We start from the raw sequence: 22,400 nt of genomic DNA, 5'->3' as shown, positions 1-22,400 counted from the left end.
GGCCGCGGTAAAATGAACAAGAGCGGTGCGTGGGAACAGGTGTGTGAGTTTATGGGCCCAGGTAAGACTTAGAGGCCCTTACCTGGCCCCAATAATTACCTGGCGTGCTACACCTCTCTCTCTCTCTCTCTCTCTCTCTCTCTCTCTCTCTCTCTCACCTGCCTCAAGTTTAATTAGGCCAAACCTGTTGAGCCCCTCCATGGATCGTTACGCCAACTTGTGGGTTTGAGGTGGGAGAATCGAGCAGGTTTGGAAGAGTGTTGAGGCGTGTATGTTTACATGTCTGAACGGGGACTGTTGAGGAGAGGCGAGAAGAAACGAATGTGGTGGAAAATGTAAAAGGATAAGAGAAGAAAAGTAGAGGAGAGAGGAAGAGGAAGTTACCATGTTTTAAGGAGAGGAGGAGAGAGGAAGAGGAAGTTATCATTTTTTCAGAAGGATAGGAAGGAAGAGGAGGAGTTATCATTTTTATCTCCGTTTCTTCAATTTCTGTTGTTGATGAGTTTTGTTCTTGATTTTTTTTCTCATCTTTCCTTATTTCTTTCTTTTTCATCCTTTTTTTCCCTTTATTTTTCTCTCATTCTTTTTCTTTCCTTCCATTCTTACGGTCCATCCTTCTTTTCTTCCCTCCTTCCTTTCCAGCTTCTTTTTTTTCGCATCTTTCCTTATTTCTTTCTTTTTCATTCTTTTTTCCTTTTTTTTTATTCTTATTCTTTTCCTTCCATTCTTACAGTCCTTCTTTCTTTTCTTCTCTCCTTCCTTCCTTCCCATTATCTTTCCTTCCTTCCTACCTTAGCCTTCCTTCCTTTCTTCCCTCCTTCCTTCCTTCCTACCTTACTCCGCCTCTTTCACTCTTCCAATATATCCTTCACTTCCTTTCTTTTTAACTTTTTATCAGCCTTTAACACACACACACACACACACACACACACACAATATAAATGAAGACAAAATAAAGAAAATGGAGAATCATGAAAGAAAACGAGAAGTAAACACCACCAGAAGAAAACGGAAAGGAGGAAGGAAGGGGAGACGAAATAAAGGAAGAACAAAGAAAACGGCAAGAAATAGCGATGGAGAGAGAGAGAGAGAGAGAGAGAGAGAGAGAGAGAGAGAGAGAGAGACCGAAAATAAGGTTAAAAATGAAAACTAATAAAAATAAAATAAGGATTGACACCCTCACACAACAACCTTTCCTAACCCAATTCTGAGACCATATTTTCCGCCCTCTCTCTCTCTCTCTCTCTCTCTCAACTATCTCCAGGTCCCACAATACACCTTTCCTCCTTCTCACCAATATTGCCTCCTTCTCTCCTTACATTCTCTCTCTCTCTTGTGTGGCTTTCATTCTTCCTATGTCTTCTATTTTTCTCTTTTCTCCTCTTCTATCTTTTTCTCTCTTTTCTTTTCTTCTACTTTTTCTTTTTCTTCTTCTTCTTTCCTATCCATTTCCTGTTCTCCCTTCTCCTTTTTTCTTATGTAATGTTTTCCTTTGTTCTTCCTTTTTCTTTTTCCTCTTTCTCCTTCCTTTCTTCTGTTCAACTGCTCCTCCTCTTCCTGTTTTCATCTCATTTACTTGTTTATTTCCCATTTCTCTTCCACCTTTTATTCTTCCTCTCCATCCTCCTCCTCCTTCTCCTCCTCCTCTTCCAAACTACTTTCCATTTCCCATCACTTTTGTACCTCCTTATTCTCCTCCTCCTCCTCCTCCTCTTCCTCCTCCTCCTCCTTCTCTTCTTGTTCGCATCCATCATCTCATTTTGCACTCTCCCTCTTCTTCTTCTTCCTCTCTTCAACACCTTATTTTACACTCAACCTCCTCCTCTTTCTCCTCCTTCTTCTTCTCTTCTTCCTCCTCCTCCTTCTCTTCTTCATCTCCATCACCTCATTTGACACTCATCCTCTTCCTCTTCCCCTCTTCACCACCTCAGTTTACACTCCTCCTCCTCCTCCTCTTCCTTCTCTTCTTCGCCTCCATCACCTCATTTCACACTCTTCCTCTTCCTCTTCTCCTCCTCCTCCTCCTCTTCCTTCTCTTCTTCGCCTCCATCACCTCATTTCACACTCTTCCTCTTCCTCTTCCCCTCTTCACCACCTCAGTTTACACTCCTCCTCCTCCTCCTCCTCCTCCTCCGCCTCCTGGTCAAAGAGAAGAAGGATATTAGGCAATCAACTTAACCTTTCATCTCCCTTAATGAAGTGTTCGCCAGTCATTAAGTCGTGTTCAGCAAGGGGTCTATGCTCCCCCTATGCCCCCCCCCCCTCTCTCTCTCTCTCTCTCTCTCTCTCTCCTCCTCCTCCTCCTCCTCCTCCTCCTCCTCCTCCTCCTCCTCCTCCTCTTCTTCCTCCTCCTCTTCTTCCTCCGTTAAACTCATCATTCTATCCTTTTATCAATTTGTCTTACTTCTTTTTTTTCCTTCCTCTTCGTCCTCTTCCTCTCCCTTTTTTCCCTCTCTTTTCCTCCTCTTTCTCCTTTTCCTTTCATGTTCTCCCTTTTCTTCCTCTTCTTTCCTTCCCTTCCTCTTCCTCCTTTTCTTTCCTTCTCCCTCCCTTTCCTTCCTCTTCCTCTGTTTTCTTCATTTTTCTTTCTTTTCTTCTCTCTCCGTTCGTTACCTGTCTTTCAGTGTTTTTCTTCACGTATTTTCTTCTTTCTTCATTTACCTCTTGTTTACTCCTCTCTTCCTTACACCCTTTCCTTTTTCTTAACTTCACCTGTTTTTCTTTTCTCTGTCTTTCTCCATCCACCTTTTGTTTATCTTTCTCCGTTTCGAACACGTTTTTCCTTCTTTTCTTCTCTTTGCCCTTTTCCCATTCTCTCTTTCCACTATTTTTCCTATCTCTATTCTCGTTTCCTATCTCTCTCTCTTCCCCGCTCTTCTCTGTTTTAGTTTTCTCTCTCCATTTCCTCTATTTTCTCTATGTCACCCCTTTCCCCATCTTCATTATCCTATTTCTCTTTCTTCATCTGTAAATCATTCTATTGTTATTTGTCTTTTTCCTTTTCTTCTTTTTCCTCTTTCTCTCTCTCTCTCTCTCTCTCTCTCTCTCTCTCTCTCTCTCTCTCTCTCTCTCTCTCTCTCTCTCTCTCTCTCTCTCAACTTCTTCTCTCTCTCTCCTCCTCCTCCCGTCTTCTTTATTCTCTAACTTCTCCAACACTTCCCTCCTTCCTTCCCTTCCCCCCCTCTATCCCTCCTTTCTATTTGTCTTCTCTCCTTTCTGACCTTCTCCCCCTCTCTCTCCTCTCCCTCACACCCAGCTGTCCCTCTCCCCATTGCCTCCCCATCACACAAGTAACACATCTCCCCTTCCCATTATTCAGAACCGTCCCGCCGCGAAGACCATCCATCCCATCACTCACGCGGCCCTCTGGGAAGCGAACCGTCCCTAGATGAAGACAGAGAGAAGGGGAGGGAGCGAGGGAGGGAGAGGGGAAGAGAGGGAAGGGAAAATACAAGAGGAAATATATATATAAGAGAGGTGTGAGTGTGTAAATGGTTAGTGATATTTAAAAATAGGCCTTGAATTGAGACTTACTATTGGGTGTATAAATGGAGGTTAAGGAGAGAGAGAGAGAGAGAGAGAGAGAGAGAGAGAGAGAGAGAGAGAGAGAGAGAGAGAGAGAGAGAGAGAGAGAGAGAGAGAGAGAGAGAGAGAGAGAGAGAGAGAGAGAGAGAGAGAGAGTAAATGAAAGGTGGAAAGACCGTACCGTAGAGTTAAAATAGGAAAGGAGTGTGAGAGAAAATGAAGAGGATAAAAGAAAAAAAATGAAAAGGAAAAAAAAGAGAAAGGGAAAAATGAAAGACAAAAAGGAAGACAAGTGAACGATGTAGAGAAGGATAAAGAAAAAAAAGAAAACTATTAAAAGATGAACACGAAGAAAGAAGAGTGGAAGACGATAAGACAAAAATAAATAAAGATAAGAGAAAAGGAGGAAGAGAAAGAGAAGAGAATAAAGGAAAAGAAGGATAACAGAATAATAGGAAGAGAATAAGAGATAGAGGAAGAAAATGGTGCATGTACAAAATAACAAAAAAATACGATAAATTTGAAACTGCAACAAAAACGAAAAAGAAAGAAAAGAGAAAAAGAGGAAGAGAAGGAGAAGAGAAATAGAGAAAAAGAAGGATAAAAGAATAATAGGAAGAGAATAAATGAAAGAGGAAGAAAACGATGCATGTACAAAATAACAAAAAAATACGACGAACATGAAACAGCAACAACAAAAAAAGCCCACATTTAACAGGATTCACACAAAACATTAATGAACTTTTGAGCTGAATAAAGATCACGTGAGACTTAAAAATATTCCGCCTGTCAGTAAATAAACAAAGAACAAAACGTGGCCTGAAAACTGGAGTGTCACGGGAATGAATATTTACACTCTGACCCGAAAAGAGAGAACGAAAACGGGGAGCATAAAAGAGGGGAAACAAACAATAGAAGCGGACGGAGTGGGAGAGAAAGAAGAGGAAGAGAACGATGGAGCTGGAGAACAATATTGATAAGAGAACGAAAGATGAAAACAAAGAAAAAAAAAACAGTAGAAACAGACAGAGTGTGAGAGAAAGAAGAGGAAGAGAACGATGGCGCTGGAGAACAGTACTGATAAGAGAACGAAAAATTCACAAAAAACGAAAAAGAGAAAAGAAAACGAAAGCTAGGGAAATTAAAAGAGAGAAATCACAAACAATAGAAACAGACGGAATGGGAGAGAAAGAAGAGGAGGAGAACGATGGAGCTAGAGAACAATATTGATAAGAGAACGAAAAATTCACAAAAAAACGAAAAAGAGAGAAAAGAGAACGAATGCTAGGGAAAATAAAAGAAGGGAAACACAAGCACTAGAAACCAGCGGAATGAGAAAGAAGAGGAAGAGAACGATGGAACTAGAGAAGAACATTGATAAGGGAAAGAAAAATGAAGAAATAACAATAAATACTAGAAATCAGCGGAATGTGAAAAAAGAAAGAGGAAGAGGATGACGGAAATAGAAAAGAATAAAGCTAAAAGAAACGAAAAATGACCAGAAGATGAAAAGAAAAGCAATTACGGAAAAATGAAAGTAGGGAACGATATTGATAAAGAAACGATAAAGAAGAAAAAAATAAAGAGATAATCAATTCCAGATAACCAATAGAACGATGAAGGTAGAAAAAAAATATTAAAACTAGAAATCGGCAAAAAAAAAAAACGAAAAAAAAAAAAAACTCGGAAACCAATTACGGGATATATAACCTGCCTCTTGAAGATCCAAAAGAAGAAAAAAATGTATTAACGAACGTCTTCCTTTAGCTCTCCTTCCTCCCTCCGGCCTCCGAAAAATAGCTTGAAAAAAACAGGAAAAAAACAGGTATCCATTCGCTACTTTCTCTAACCCTTCCCCCCTACGCCAAAAAAGAACACAAGGAAAAAAATATAAACGTGAAAAATATGTATAAATTGACTTCGTTCTCCCAACCTCCGTCCATTCCTCCCAAAAGAGAAAATGGGAAAGGAGAAAACGAAAAATCTGATGTTAAAATTAGAACATAAGGAAAACAAATCGTGAAAAGTGTATTAATTGACTTCGTTCTTCCAACCTCCATCCATTCCACCCTAAAGAGAAAATGGGAAAGGAGAAAACGAAGAATCTGATGTTAAAATTGACTACTTTCCTCTAACCTTATGACCTCTTCCTTCCTTCCTTCAATCTCATCTTAAAAAAAAAACAGAAAAAATGAAAACTATGTAAAAGCTCTCAGGCATCATTTGACAGCTTTCCCTCAAACCTTCTCACCTCAAAAACAGTGAAAAAAAAGAAAAGAATATTGAAAACTTGAAGAAAAAACAAACAACAACAAAAAAATCTCATACATTACCTCGATACTTCCCTCACTCCCCCGACAATAAAAAAAAAGGAAAAAAAAACTACCAAAACCTTAAGTGTCAGCTATGAATGTTTGCTTCCCGATTCGAATGGAGGATAAATAGATAGATAGATAGATAGATAGAGATAGAGAGAGAGAGAGAGAGAGAGAGAGAGAGAGAGAGAGAGAGAGAGAGAGAAAACGAGACGCGAGAACAAACAGACAAACAAACAAACAAACAAAAGTGAGCAGAACACTGAAACCGCTTTAAGAGAACCGTCCCGGCGGGGAGATGAGGCCTGACGATGTGTGTGTGTGTGTGTGTGTGTGTGTGTGTGTGTGTGTGTGTGTGTGTGTGTGTGTTGCAAAGGTGTAGTGTTGTATTGCGGGATGTAGACTGTATTTGTGTTGCGTGGGTGTAAGTTGTGTTGCTTTGTGTGTGGGTGTAGAGTGTGTTGCGTAAGTGTTGAGTCCTTTGTGTTGCGTTTATATAAGTTGTGTCGAGTGGGTGTACATTCTCTCGTGTTGTGTGTGGGTGTAAAGTGTGTCATGTAAGTGTAAAGTCCCTTGTGTTGCGTTTATATAAGTTGTGTCGAGTGGGTGTACATTCTCTCGTGTTGTGTGTGGGTGATAAGTGCTGTGTATAGAAACTATCTCCTTGTGGGGTGTAAACTTGAATGCTAGGATGAGGCGCGGGGTGTCTCCTGTTGAAGAATCTACTTGTGTCGTGTAAGCTTGTGTACTTAGTCGGTGTATGTATATAATAATAGGTATATGTATTTTTAAGTGTGTATGGTTGTGTGTGTGGCTGGTGTGTGTGTGTGTGTATGTGTGTGTGTGTATGTGTGTGTGTGTGTGGGCGTGTATAAACCAGCATATTGAGGTCATCATTTGTGAGGTCTAAAGGTGTGCGCTGAGCTGGAATGACCTTTATGAATTGAAAAACCTCTACTTCACTTTCCCTATTCTACTCTCCCTTTCTCCCGTCTTTGCTTCTTCTTATTATTATCTATTTCTTTTCATTCCTACGCTTTTTCTCTTTTCCTTCCTCTTTCTCTTTCTACTCTTAACTTTTCTTCTCTTTTTATTTCTATTCCTTTCCATTCGTCTAATTTTCTCTCTTTTCCTTCCTCTTTTTCTTTCTACTCTTAATTTTTCTCCTCTTTTTTATTCCTTTTCATTCCTCCAATTTTCTTTCACTTTTCCATGGCCTGATTTTCTCTCTTATCCTTCCTCTTTCTCTCTCTACTCTTAACTTTTCTTTTTCTTTTTCTATTCCTCTTCATTCCTGCAATTTTCTCTCTATTCTTTCTTTCCTTTCTCTTTCTCCTCTTATTTTCTATTCCTTTTCATTCCTACAATTTTCCCTCGTTTCCTTCCTTTTCCTATTTCTACTCTTAACTTTTTTTCAACTTTTTTTCTATTCTTTTTCATTCCTACAATTTCTCCAACTCCTCCTCCTCCTTCTGACCTATTTTACCGTGTGCATTTAAACGACTTCAAACATGCGGGTGTAAACTGAAGCACTTGGGGGTTAATACTACTTTGGGGATGTAAACTCGGCCGGGGAGAATGAGAAGAGGTTTTGCAAGGGGCCATATCAAACGCTTTCTCTTCCCTGTGACCTTATTCGCTTCTGGTTCTTTGTCTTCCTTATATTCCTCTCTGCTATCTTCTTTACCTTTCTTCTTTTCTCCATCTTCTTATCCTTACTTTATCTTCCGCTTCCCCTGTTACCCCTTCTTCTTCCCTCTCTCTTTCCATTTTCATTTAATTCACTTCTCGTTCTCCGTCTTTTTTAATATTCCTCATTGCCCTGTCTTCTTTACCTATCTTCTTTTTCTCCATCTTCTTACCCTCACTTTATCTTTCGCTTCCCTTGTTTCCCCTTCTTCTTCCCCTTTCTATTTACATTTTCATTTCATTCACTTTTTGTTCACCGTCTTCCTTATATTCCTCTTCTTCACCTTTCTTCTTTTTCTCCCCCTTCTTATCCTCACTTTATCTACCGCTTCCCCTGTTACCCCTTCTTCTTCTCCTCTCTATTTCCATTTTCATTTCATTTACTTTTCATTCTCCATCTCCCTACTCTCTCTTCTTCACCCTTCTTCTTTTCTCCATCTTCTTATCCTCACTTTATCTTCCGCTTCCCCTGTTACCACTTCTTCTTCCCCTCTCTATTTCCATTTTCATCTCCCCCACCATTTCCCATCTCTTTTTTTACTCTCCAAGTCTTTCCTTCTTCCGAGTATTGTGTGTAGCTCGTATGATTAAACAATGGTTGGTCGTCCTAGTAACTGAGTTCAGGGGATCTTAATTAACCCACACACATATTATCCTTGACATAAAAGGCTTACATACTGATAATACAGGCCGCACAACCGCTCAGAGTATAATGTGCATCTCATCAGACTAGAATTTGACAGGTCTTCCCAAATATCAGAGTTTACATGATACAAACTAACGGAAATAGATGTGTCGACTTCAGGTGCTAACAGTGAAATTAACATGATGTAGAACCGTTCAGAGAGAGAAGAATGACGAAAAGGAATGTGAGGAATGTCGAGAAGTAACAAGGGTGAAGAAGAAGAAGGAAAAAGAGGAAGGGAAGCTTCAAGTGCTTACCTAAAATAACACACGCCTAGCACCTTCCACACCCACGTAACACACCTTTAATCACCTCACAACACACACCCACGTACTGGTGTTGCTCAGCTTCACGTGCGCACATCATGACATTAAGCGCCGGCTCGACTCCCATATCCAGGTAATGCACGACTGAATCACCTCACGTAGCCAGGTAAAAGAGAGTTGAATCGCCTTATAGTTCCAGTTTAGGAGAGTTGAATCGTGCATCATTTCGAGGGAGGACAAGTTGCCGCATAATTTAATACGTGTACACCTCGTATAAGGAGAGATGAAGTGTCTCACATTTTTTAGGTAGCTGTTAGTGGAGGCTGATGGTTTAATCCAATCTACGCACACCATAAAGAAGAGTTGAATTGCATCGTATTTTTGATTACCAGGGAGGCTGCGGGACACTATATATGCATTATATACTTAAAGTTTAAAGAGTTGAATCACATAATGTTTTCAGGTTGTGGAGTCTGAAACACTTTATCGTATGTATTCAGTAGAAGTGAATTGTCTCGTACTCTTAAGTACTACTGCAGTCTGAATGAAATGAAGAAAAGTGAAGATCAAAACAATACAGAAGTAGTTAACAAAAAAAAAAAAAGATGGGAACTCGTGCAATAAAAGTGATTGAACGAGAAATATGAAAAAAAAAAAACCTAAGATTAAAAAAAGAGAAAGAAACCCTTGCAATAAAAGTCAAATTGAACGAGGAACATGAAAAAAAAAACAATCAAAGTCCTGAACGTGAAATATAAAACAAAAATAATAACAGATTAAAAAAAAGAGAAAGAAACCCTTGAAAAACAGTGAAATTGAACGAGAAATATGAAAAAAACAACAATCTGAAAATCATGAACGTGAAATATAAAACAAAAATAACAACATTAAAAAAAGAGAAAGAAACCCTTGAAATAAAAGCGAAATCGAACGAGGAACATGAATAAAAAAATTAAAAAAATAATCTGAAAATCCTGAACGTGTAACATAAAACAAAATTACACGCAGAAATCATATCCTCCAAATTCACAAACACGTCCTGCTCACTACAGCGCAGATTAGCCGGGTTGTCACGAGTGTTTGGCCGGCTCATGGTCCTCATAACACTACAATTAGCGCCATGAACACGCCCATGAAGACCCTGACAGCATACACGAGGCTTTCAAACAGATGTAGTGAGGCCCCGGAAGGCATGAGAAAATGAACCTTGGCGTCATTATTTAGTATTCGAAATGTGGAGTATATAAGCTAGGATGTCGATATGGACATTGGCGTCATTTTTTCTTTTTCTTTTTTTTTCTTTTTACAGCAGAGGAGTCAGCTCAAGGGCACACAAAAAAGGTAACAAATGTGAAAAAAAGCCCGCTACTCACTGCTCCATCATTTAGTATTCGAAATTTGGAGTATATAAAATGCATGCGAATATGGACTTTGGTATCATTATTTAGTATTCGAAATTTGGAGTATATAAAATGCATGAGAATATGGACCTTGGTATCATTATTTAGTATTCGAAATTTGGAGTATATAAAATGCATGCGAATATGGACTTTGGTATCATTATTTAGTATTCGAAATTTGGAGTATATAAAATGCATGCGAATATGGACCTTGGTATCATTATTTAGTATTTGAAATTTGAGTATATAAATGCATGCGAATATGGACCTTGGTATCATTATTTAGTATTCGAAATTTGGAGTATATAAAATGCATGCGAATATGGACCTTGGTATCATTATTTAGTATTCGAAATTTGGAGTATATAAAATGCATGCGAATATGGACCTTGGTATCATTATTTAGTATTTGAAATTTGGAGTATATAAAATGCATGCGAATATGGACCTTGGTATCATTATTTAGTATTCGAAATTTGGAGTATATAAAATGCATGCGAATATGGACCTTGGTATCATTATTTAGTATTCGAAATTTGGAGTATATAAAATGCATGCGAATATGGACCTTGGTATCATTATTTAGTATTCGAAATTTGGAGTATATAAAATGCATGCGAATATGGACTTTGGTATCATTATTTAGTATTCGAAATTTGGAGTATATAAACCTATAGAAGAGTAAATATATACGCAACTTTGTGAATTATGAGCGAAAAAGAACAAAAATATGAACTTGACACAATAGACCTGAACCGTATTTTATTTACATTTTGATGTTGAAAACTTAAAAACAAAATAATTTACCCGTACCTTGTTGAAAGAATAATAACCAATTTTGTATATCTGAATTTTGTTGAAAGAGTAATAACCAAACTTTTCCATCCATATTTCGTTGTTTAAAAATAATAACGAGAATATTTTGTCAGTATTGCCTTGGAGGAGAGTAATAACGTAGATTTTTATTCGTATATCGCTATAAGAGAGCATTTAATCTGTTCTGTAATGGTAGATACGTATATATATATAAAAAAATATATTGACGATGCATATATATATAAATCGTTTGGAGTGATGAACGCGGCACACGACACGGAGAGACTGAAAGAGACAGACTAACGTGACGCGATGAAGCGAGACGGAGTGACGGGGAAAAGTGTGATGCGAAAAGCGACGGAAATTGAAAGAGGAAAAGGTGGATGCGAAGAAGAGAAGGAAACTACGAATGACGTAAAAATAAAAAGAAACAAAGAGGAAAAAAAAGGAGGACGGATCAAAGTGAAAGAAAAAAAGTGATGTAGGATAAAACGAAGGAAAAAAAATGATGAACAGAAAAGAAAGAAAATGTGATAATTATTACAAGACAAACGATAGAGAAAGAGAGAGAGATGGCGAGGCGGTGGCTGAGTGGAGGACAAGGGTTCGCGTCCCGCCCGCCAACACAAGCTGGGATTTTTCAGTCACCCCCTGTCACCACATGCTGTCCTGAAGACCACCTATCAACCCAGACTCTAAATTTTCTCTCTAAAGTGAGGATCAAAGATGAGCTCCGGGGGACTGCATGAGCCAAGCAAGATGGCGCTACTATTAACACTTTCCAGCGTTGCAACGGACAGAAACGTACAAAAAATAAAAGATAGGATCATAAAGATTAAAAGAGAAGGACTGGCAGGGAAAAAAATCTGATGCAAAATGCGAAAGACAGGAACAGAAAAAAAAAAAAAAAAAAAAAAATTAATGTTCAGGAGGGAAGGAAAACGAGTAATGTAAAAAAAAAAAAGGAAAAAACTGACACGGATCAACGAGAAAGAGAAAAAGCGAGGTAGATGAAAACAAGGCAAAAAGTTTGTTGAGCAGAAAAGAAAAAAGAAAATAGGATGAGGAATACGAGAAAAAAACCGGAAAAAAACCGGATATCAACATAACAATGACCAGGCGAGACAAAGACGGAAGGCAAACTGACAGAAATCATACAGACAAAAAGACAAAGATAGGGACAAAGAACCGGGCAAGACAGCGACATAAGAGGACAGACGAATAGACAGTAAGAGATAGAAAAACAGACAGAAGGAGATACACAAACAAAATAGAAAAAAAAAAACATACTGACAGAAGAGGGGGAGTTAAGAGGTATATAGACAGAAAGACAGACAGACAGAAAGACAGACAGATCGAATAAGAGTCGTACAAGACAAAACAGAGGATGGCAAACAGACTCAGACAGAAAGAAAGACAGACAGACATACGGAAGGACACAGAGACAGATAAATAAGGACCGGACAAGACAGCAACAGACGGAGACAAAGACTGAAACACACACACACACACACACACACACACACACACACACACACACACACACACACACACACACACACACACACAAACACATGGACATACAAACAAACAAAGAAAACAACAACACATTGCCAAAAGAGGAAAGGAACAGAAAAAAAGAAAAAGACAGGACAGATAAGAGCCATAGAAAACAATAACAGGAAGAGGCAAACAGACTAAAACACAAACATACCAACAAACAGATACACAGGCAAACAGACCCACCCCCCAAAACAACACATTGCCAAAAGAGGAAAGGAACAGAGAGACAGACAGAGAGAAACATAAACAGGAGGAGGTAAACAAACAGAGAGACACACACAAACAAAAACAGACAAAAAACACACATTGATAAAAGAAAACAAAAACATAGAAAGAACAAGAGACGTACAAGAGAGCAACAGAGGTAAGCAGAAAAAAAAACAGGTACACAGACAAAAAGAAGAGAGAGAGAGAGAGAGAGAGAGAGAGAGAGAGAGAATCAGTCAATTACTTTTCTTCCTTTAATCACCGACCAGGCAATTAAAACCAATATAATTAATTCATTAATTACGCCGAGACGGTCTGTTTACACCTGAGAGAGAGAGAGAGAGAGAGAGAGAGAGAGAGAGAGAGAGAGAGAGAGAGAGAGAGAGAGAGAGAGAGAGAGAGAGAGAGAGAGAGAGAGAGAGAGAGAGAGAGAGAGAGAGAGAATAACAGAAATAACAGGAACAAAAACGACTTTTTCTTTATTTTTTTCTTTATCTTGTCTTCCTTTTCTCTCTTTCTTCATATTTTAAGTCTGAGAGGAAAGAAAAGAGAGAGAGAGAGAGAGAGAGAGAGAGAGAGAGAGAGAGAGAGAGAGAGAGAGAGAGAGAGAGAGAGAGAGAGAGAGAGAGAGAGAGAGAGAGAGAGAGAGAGAGAGAGAGAGAGAGAGAGAGAGAGAGAGAGAGAGAGAGAGATGGTGTTATTGTTTTCGTCATTGTTATTCCTATTTTTCAGTTTTTCCTTTATTTCTTCTTTCCATAATTGCTATTCTCATTATTATTATTATTTTCATCATCTTTTTTCTTTTCTTTCTTCTCTTGCTGCTATTACTTTCTACTATTGCTATTTTTATCATGCTTTTTTTTTCTCTTCATTCTACTTTGCTGTTACCGTTATTATCATTATTATTGCTATTTTTATCATCATGTTTCTCTTCTTTCTTCTATCTCCCTTCTTTCTTTCTCTCTCCTTACTTCTTATTCTTATTCTTACTGCTTGTTATTATTCTTTCTTCCTTATTGTTTATTTTTACCGTCGTTTTTCTCTCCTTCTTTCTACCTTATTGCTTTCTTCTTTCTCCCTTAATTCTTCTCCTCACAATGATAAACAAATATATAAGAAAACATCAAGAGGGCAGACAGAGGACCTTCACTTGTCACCTGAAAATGGCATATTCACTAACTATCATTCCTTCCTTCCTTCATTTCATTCCTTCGTTCATTTCTGCATTTTCCCATTTCATCGTTTTGCTTCCCTGATTTCTTTCTTTCCTTTGTTACTTTCTTCTTTCTCTCATCCCTTCCATTCTTCCTTCCTTGTTTCCTTCCCTCCTTCCTTCATTCATTTCTGCATTTTCCCATTTCATCGTTTTGCTTCCTTGATTTCTTTCTTTCCTTTGTTACTTTCTTCCTTCCCTCATCCCTTTCATTCTTCCTTCCTTGTTTCCTTCCTTCCTTCCTTCCTTCATTTCTGCATTTTCCAATTTCATCGTTTTGCTTCCTTGATTTCTTTCTTTCCTTTGTTACTTTCCTCCTTCCCTCATCCCTTCCATCCTTCCTTCCTTCCTTCCTTCTTTCCTTCCTGTATTTACCATTTCATCGTTTTGCTTCCTTGATTTCTTTCTTTCCTTTGTTACTTTCCTCCTTCCCTCATCCCTTCCATCCTTCCTTCCTTCCTTCCTTCTTTCCTTCCTGTATTTACCATTTCATCGTTTTGCTTCTTTGATTTATTTATTTCCTTTGTTACTTCCTTCCTTCCCTCATCCCTTTCATCCTTTCTTCCTTCCTTCCTTCTTTCCTTCCTGTATTCCCATTTCTTCATCACTTAACTTTCATTCGAGGGTTTCAATCGTGTTTCCATCCACTCCACACCTGCCCAGTTTGTTCAACTCATCCACCAGCCTGTCCGTGACCCAGTTCTCGCCTGTTTTCTTCCTGAGTCAGATTTTATCCAACTTATACTCGTAGCTGTGTGTTATTTTATCAGTTTTCAATATGCTAATACCCTTGATCCATTTTAAAAGGTCGATTTAAATCCCTTCCTCCTCTCCCTATCAATCTTGCTTTACTGCGTTTCTCCCTTCTTTCCTTTCCCTTTCCTTCACTTCCTCCTTCCCTTCCCTTTACATCTGCCTCACCGCTCATTTCTTTCTTCCTACCTTTTTTTCATTCTCTCCTTTCTCTTCTTTCTTTCCCGTTCTTTCCTTTTACTTGGCTCCCTTCCTTCTCTTTCCTTTAAACATACTACTAGGATTACTATTGCTACCATCACCACCAACTCACAACTACTATTACTTCTACTACTACAACAAAACTAATTACTATATATCTCTAAAGTTTCATTATATAAGCCGTAAAACCAGAGGGATTAGATTGTATTAGTAATGTTGATATCAAGCGTGTAGGTGTGTGTGTGTGTGTGTGTGTACCTGACCTTGTTGATTACCCGGCTATTAATTAGGTGGCCAGGTAGGAAAAAATTTACAGGTGAACAGATTACATGTGGCTCACCTAATTGCTATCATTATTATTATTATTATTATTATTATTATTATTATTATTATTATTATTATTATTATTATTATTTTTATTATTATTGTTACTGGTTCCTATTTTTCAATCAACACGTCTTGCCTATCGCTTTTTATTATCTATTTAAGAGAGCGAGAGCGAGAGAGCGAGAGAGAGAGAGAGACGCATAAACGAAAATTAGAAGCGTAAAATTTCCACATAATGCGAGCTCCCCGGAAACATCTCTCTCTCTCTCTCTCTCTCTCTTTTTCTCTCTCTCTATTCCTTTATTTATCTTTATTTTATTTCCTTATTTATCTTCATTATTTTATTCCCTGACGTATTTTATTTCTTTCCCAATTTTCTTTTTTTATTATATTCCCATTCTTATTTTCTTTATCATGTTCTCTTTTCTTTACTGCCCTCTCTCTCTCTCTCTCTCTCTCTCAGGTACAGGTAAGAAGGTGGCCACAAAATCCACTTCTTCCACCTGAGTTCCGGCGAAGACGTCAAATTGTTGTCCCTCACACCTGCTTCCCTTCCTCTCTCTCTCTCTAATCCCTCCTTTCGCTTCCTACTCTTTCTTTTACACCTTTCTTTTTCCTTCTTTCTTTCGTTTCCTCTTTCTTTGTACTTGTCTTATTCTCTTTCTTCCTTCGTTCTTTCCTTTTTTCTCTGTTTCCTTCCTTCTTTCCTTCATTCACTTTCTCCTCCTCTTCCCTTTACACCTGACCTAACTCTCGTCTCTCTCTCTCTCTCTCTCTCTCTCTCTCTCTCTTAATTCCATTCTTCTCTTCCCTTAATCGTCTTTTCTCTCTTCTTCTCTCCTTCCAGTCAATTATACACTCTCTCTTCTCTTTGCCTTTCTCCCTCCCTCCTTTCTTTATCTTTATCTTTTCTTTCCAGTCCTTTACCCTCCTCCCTTCCCCTCTTCTTTACCTCCGTTTTCTTTCTTTTCCGCTAATTTAAACTTCTATCTCCTTCCTTTCGTCTCTCCCTTTCTCCCGTATTTACTCTCTCTCTCTCTTCATATTTAATTCTGAAAGCAAATAAAGACGAACGAATAATTAGAGAAGGAAAATTTTGATCGACCATGAAAAGCCTTATTTTGCGAACCACCAAGAAAAGGGATTAGCTGAATACTTGAGCGGCTTCTCTTAATAGTCTCTCTCTCTCTCTCTCTCTCAGACAGGAAAAATGAAAGGAAATAAAGAAAAGAAGAAATTTATATGATGAAGAAATGGGAAAATACAGGAAGGAAAAGAAGGAAGGAGGTGAAGGAAGGAAGGAAGGAAGGAAAGGAAACAAGGAAGGAAGGAAGGAAGGGATGAGGGAAGGAAAAAATAACAAAGAAAAGAAAGAAATCAAGGAAGCAAAAACGATGAAATGGGAAAATGCAGAAATGAATGAAGGAATGAAGGAACGAAGAGAGGAAGAGCAAGGAAAGAGAAATACTCGAGGGAAAGAGATAAAAGAGAAGCAATACCAATACGGGAGGAAGGGAGAGATTATGGAAGGAAGGGAAGAGGGTAAAGGAGTGGAAAGAGAAGAGAGGAAAGGTAAAGAAGGAGGGAAGGGAACAGGGAACAGGGCCGGAAAGAAGGAGGAGGTGAAGAAGAAGAGGAAAGGAAAACGTGAAAAAAGACTATGGTAAGGAAGGAAAAGATGAAAAAACAGGAAAAAGTAGGAAAAGGATATAAAAGAAGAATAGGAAAGGAAAATGTGAAATAAAACAGACTACAGTAAAGAAGGAAAAGAGGAAAAAGATGAAAAACCTATTCTTCGGAAAAGGGCTAAGAAGAATAGGGAAGGAAAGTGTGAAAGGGCAGACTATGTTAAAGAAGGAAAAAAACGAAGAACACGAGGAAAAAAAGGTAAAATGCTTGAAAGAAGGAGGGGAAGAAAAGGAGCAATGGGAAAGTTAGTGAAGGGAAGGGAAAGAGAAAACAAAGTGCAGAGACACGCCAGTCCTCGTCGACAGACAGACTTGGTTGGCTAGATTTCGATCGCCGATAGAGTCGGTCTGCCGGCATCCTGCCTATGGCAAAGGCCCGTGCTCCCTCGAGCAGGGAGGGAGCAATTTCTTCCCTAGTGATACTACGGGATAAATCTTTTAAAAAAGTAAATGGTATAACAAAAACAACACTAAGGGAAAACTGAAAAAAATGAGAGTACAAAAAAAGGAGGGAAAGAAAGAAGAAAGAGGGGAAGAAAAGGAAAGCAGGAAGAAGAAAACAAAATAAATGGAATAGCAGAAACAATACTAACAGAAAATTGAGAAAAAGAAAAAGTATGAAAAGAGGAAGGAAAAAAGAAAGAAAGAGGGGAAGAAAGGAGAGCAGGAAAAGAAAACAAAACAAATACAATAAAAAAATCACCAGGAAAAAATAGAAAAATACCGCATCACGAAAAATAAATGAAAACTAAAAAAAACGAAAAAAACAATAACAACCGTAAACTAATCAAAATAGAACAAAAGTAAAAGAAAGAAAAGAAGGAAAATAGAAGAGAAGAGGAACACCATAAAATCAAAGGAACAATATAAAAAACAGAGTAAGATAGATTAAAAAAAAGGATGAATCAACAATATCTGACCTCACCCCCCAAAAAATCAAGACAGACACATAAAAAAAAAAGAGAATGAACACGAGTAGAAGACGAAAATAAAAGAGACAACACACACACACACACACACACACACACACACACACACACACACACACACACACACACACACACACACACACACACACACACAGAGATGCCAAAAAAAAAAACTATATAACATGAAAAAAAATTTAGAAGTGACCCAATTTTTAAGAGAGAGAGAGAGAGAGGAAAGCGGGGAAGGAGGGAGGGGAGTGAGTGAGAGGAAGAGGATGGGAAAAGGAGGGAGAAATATGAAGTAGACGAGTAGGGAGGAAAGAAGGAAGGGAGGGGAAGAAGGGAGAGATGGAAGGGAGAAATACAGGGAAAGGAAAGATACGTCAAAGGCAGGGGAAGGAGAGGGAAAAGGAGGACAAAAGGGAAGAGAAAGGGAGAGAAGGGATGGGAGGGAATATGGAAGGTAGGGTAGAGGCGAGAGTGGGCGAGGAGATATGGGGAGAGACAAAGGGTTAAGTCAAGGGGAAAGGGAGGCAGAGTAAAGGGAACCGAGGAAATGTAGGTGAATTAGGGCATTGGCAGGGTTGTAAGGGGCAGGGAAGGGAGAGATTGCTAGGGTAGGAAGGGAAAGATGACGCAAAGGTTGAGAGAGAAGGATAGATGATAAGATGAAGACTGTAGAAAAGGAAGAAGGTGGTTAGCAGGGTAGGAAGGTGAGAATCGAAATTGACAGAGTAGAAACGGACAGAAAAGAGGGTATTTGACAGGGTAGGATTGACAGTGAGATGAAGACATTAGAAAAGGAAAAAGAAGGTGGTTAGCACGATAGGAAGGTGAGAATCGAAATTGACACAGTAGAAATGAAAAACAGGTAAGAAGGGAAGGAAAAAAAAGGTGGTTAGCAGGGTAGGAAGGTGAGAATCGAAATTGACAGAGTAGAAACGGACAGAAAAGAGGGGATTTGACAGGGAAAGAACGACAGTCAGATGAAAACAGTAGAAAAGGAAGAAGAATAAGGTGGTTAGCAAAATAGGAAGGCAAGACACAAGATTGACACAGTAGGAAGGGAGAGAAAACACAGTATTTGACAGGGTAAGGGGTACAGGGGGCAGGCAGGGGAGCAGAGGGAGGTAAGAAAATCTGTTACATAATATTTCCGAAAAGTCTACTATTTTTTTCTTTGCTCTTCTACTATTTTTTTTATACTTTTTTTCTGCCAGCGAGTCAGAAAGAACGAGGGAATGAGAATTGAGTGCGTGTGTGTGTGTGTGTGTGTGTGTGTGTGTGTGTGTGTGTGTGTGTGTGTGTGTGTTATAAGGTTGTAGTAGTAGTAGTAGTAATGATAGTAGTAATAGTAGTAGTAGCAGCAACAGTAGTGGTAGTAGTAGTAGTAGTAGTAGTAGTAGTGGAAGTAATATGAATTCTACATTGATAATTTTTCCTCTCAATTTTTCTAGTAGTTCTCTCTCTCTCTCTCTCTCTCTCTCTCTCTCTCTCTCTCTGAAAGCTCCTCAAACACAAATTATAAAAAAAAAAAATAAAAAATAATAAAAAGCAACATCAAAAAGAATTAAAAAAAAAAGAAAAAGCAAACTCTCACGTTTTCCATGATGCTCTTTTCCAGGACTCACTGATTCATTTTTTTCTTTCCTCTGTAGTTTTTCCTGTTTTTTTTTTATGTTTCTGATGTTGTTTCTATTCGTTTCCTCTCTCTCTAATGATTTTCTTTTTAATGCATCTTTTCATTTTTTTTTTCCATAATTCTGTTTATTTTTTCTTTGTTTTTTTCCTACACAGCATTTTCCTGTTTTTTTAATGTTTCTGATGTTATTTCTATTCCTTTCTTCTCTCTAATGATTTTCTTTTCAGTGCATCTTTTCGTTTTTTTCCCAGAATTATGTTTATTTTTTCTTTGTTTTTTCCTACACAGCATTCCTTTCCAATCACTAATTCGTTTCTTCCTTTCCTTTGCCCTTTATTCCATTTATTCATGATTCTGCGTTCCCTTAGTTTTCCCGAGGTGTATATTCTCGTTCTATAATGTACTCCTTTTCTAGAGCTGATTCATTTCTTCCCTTTGTTTTTTTTCCAGTCCTTTATTACATTTCTGTTTCCTTAGTTTTCGTTTACTTGCATTTTCCTCTATAATCAATTCATTTCTTAATATTCTTTCTTTCCTTAACTTCGAGTCTTTTCAGTTTTCCATGTTCCTGTTTCCTTAAATTGCTTTTAGATATAATTTAATAATCAATTTCTTTCCTATCATGAGGTACTCTAATCTAACTTTAACGTATTCCTTTTCTAATGCAATCTAAAGTAATTGATTCTAGCTGAGTGTGTTATTTCCTAACCTAACCTAACAAAATTTATGATGTATTCTTTATGTAATCTAACCAAAATAAGCGAACTATTGATGTATACTTTACCTAACCTAATCTGCAGAGTATTTTATCTTTAACCTAACAAGTAGCAGGTGGCCCTAGAGAAAAGAAACTCGTTAGATGCGACCTCGTTAGATGTGAACTCGTTAGATGTGAACTCGTTAGATGTGAACTCGTTAGATGTGAACTTTTTAGATGTGAACTCGTTAGATGTGAACTTTTTAGATGTGAACTCGTTAGATGTGAACTCGTTAGATGTGAACTCGTTAGATGTGAACTTTTTAGATGTGAACTCGTTAGATGTGAACTTTTTAGATGTGAACTCGTTAGGTGTGATTTTTTAGATGTGAACTCGCTATATGTGAACTTTTTAGATGTGAACTCGTTGGATGTGAACTTTTTAGATGTGAGCTATTTAGATGTGAACTCGTTAGATGTGAACTTTTTAGATGTGAACTCGTTAGATGTGATTTTTTTAGATGTGAGCTGTTTAGATGTGAACTCGTTAGATGTGAACTCGATAGATGTGAACTCGTTAGATGGGAGACCTTACTGTATTCTTCTCTTAATAACTAGACTCAAACAAATGTGGACTCTATTACCTACCTAACTTAACTTATTCTTGCAAGCAATTTTTTCTACCTTAACTTTACCTCACCTCTCTTAAGATGCAGATAACCTTCCCCTTTCCTTTCCTCTTGTTTTCCTCTTTCTCCGTCATCATTATTTTTATTATTACCTCATCAAGACTGTTTTTTGAGGTCTCATTACGTAAGGTTTTCTGCTCGTTTATTAATTTTCTTCATCTTTCTTATTTTTCTTCTTGGTTTTCTTCTCTCATTAACTTCTACTACTACTTCCCGAGGGTTCATTAAATAAGGCTTCCAGCTCATTTATATTCCAATCAAAAGAATGCCAAAGAAAAAAAGGCGAAAGAAATGAACGTATTGAGGGAGGGAGGTGAAAGGTAGGGAAGGGAGAGGGGAGGGGGAGGAGGCTAAAAAGGGGGGCGAGAAAGAAGGTGGAAGGTTAAAACACACACACACACACACACACACACACACACACACACACACACACACACACACCTCTCTCTCTCTCTCTCTCTCTCTCTCTCTCTCTCTAAGTTACCTGCCCGGTCAAATATTTTCCACATGGACAGGTAAACGCGAGAACGTGTGTGTGTGTGTGTGTGTGTGTGTGTGTGTGCGCGCGCTCATGTGGAAAGATACAAGAGGACTGTATAAAATTAATCTTTTTCCTTCTCTCTCTCTCTCTCGGGAAACAATAAGCAAGACAGTATTGAAATGGATTTACTAACAGTATTGAGAGAGAGAGAGAGAGAGAGAGAGAGAGAGAGAGAGAGAGAGAGAGAGAGAGAGAGAGAGAGAGAGAGAGAGAGAGAGAGAGAGAGAGAGAGAGAGAGAGAGAGAGAGAGAGAGAGAGAGAGAGAGAGAGAGAGAGAGACCTACGCTACTGATTGGAATAGGAAATACATATAGTCCGGCCTCCTCCTCCTTGCCTCCTCCTCCTCCTCCTCCTCCTCCTCCTCCTCGTCCTCCTCCTCCTCCTCCTCGTCTTCTCCCTGTCAACGCAATACAAACACTACCACTTTCATCTCCCACGTAAACAGACCCTTGCCAAATCCTCCTCCTCCTCCTCCTCCTCCTCCTCCTCCTCCTCCTCCTCCTCCTCCCAATCACCTTTGTATTTCGGGAACGGCTGTCAAAAAAAGGTAAAAATAAAAGGAACAAAAAAAAATAAAACATATATTGAAAGGATTCTATTTTTTGACGAATTCGGGAAAGCCATATTTGAGGCCTGACCGCTGAGGGGGGGGGGGGGGGAGGAGGCGTAAGGGGAGAGTAAGAGAGAGGGATGGAGTGGGAGGAAGGGAAGAAGAAGGGAGAGGAAGGGGGAAGGAGGGTGAGAGGAAGAGGAGGAGGGATAGAAAAGGAAAATAAAGTTGGGAGGAAGGAAGAAAGGGGAGTAAATGTGAGAAAGAATGAGGGAGAGGGAGATAAAGGGAGAATGAGAGGCAAAGGAAAGAGGGAGAGGGAGGATCAAAGGAAGAGGGAGGAGGGAGATAGACGGAAATGGAGGTATACGGGAAGAAAGAAGGGAAGAGGGAGAGAAAAGGAGAATGCAAGCGGACGAAAAGGGAAGATAAGAAGAATGAGAGGAGAGAAGGAGGGTGATGGAAGGAGAGGAAGAAGGGAGAGAAGGAAAGTGAGAGGAAAGAGAATGAGAAAAGGAAGAGAGAGGGAGAGAGAGAGAGAGAGAGAGAGAGAGAGAGAGAGAGAGAGAGAGAGAGAGAGAGAGAGAGAGAGAGAGAGAGAGAGAGAGAGAGAGAGAGAGAGAGAGAGAGAGAGAGAGAGAGAGAGAGAGAGAGAGAGAGAGAGAGAGAGAGAGAGAGAGAGAGAGAGAGATATGGGGTGAGAG

General features: G+C 38.8%; 1 protein-coding gene and 1 long non-coding RNA gene across 2 annotated transcripts in view; one reads left to right on the top strand and one right to left on the bottom strand.

The window, feature by feature from the left end:
• LOC126985852 (uncharacterized) overlaps nucleotides 1-22,400 on the top strand; it is a 172,806-nt gene that overhangs the window by 54,832 nt on the left and 95,574 nt on the right. The window lies entirely within an intron of this gene.
• Nucleotides 9,898-11,534, bottom strand: LOC126985854 (uncharacterized). The gene is made up of 3 exons (XR_007739098.1): nucleotides 10,329-11,534; nucleotides 10,149-10,268; nucleotides 9,898-10,090 (listed from the first exon to the last, which is right to left on the bottom strand). It is a non-coding gene; the product is annotated as an uncharacterized LOC126985854 (long non-coding RNA).

This window comes from Eriocheir sinensis, chromosome 60 (assembly GCF_024679095.1).
Source record: "Eriocheir sinensis breed Jianghai 21 chromosome 60, ASM2467909v1, whole genome shotgun sequence".
Lineage (NCBI taxonomy): Eukaryota > Metazoa > Arthropoda > Malacostraca > Decapoda > Varunidae > Eriocheir > Eriocheir sinensis.
The sequence above is the reverse complement of the archived record's forward strand: the minus strand, read 5'-3'. Positions and strand labels throughout refer to the sequence as shown.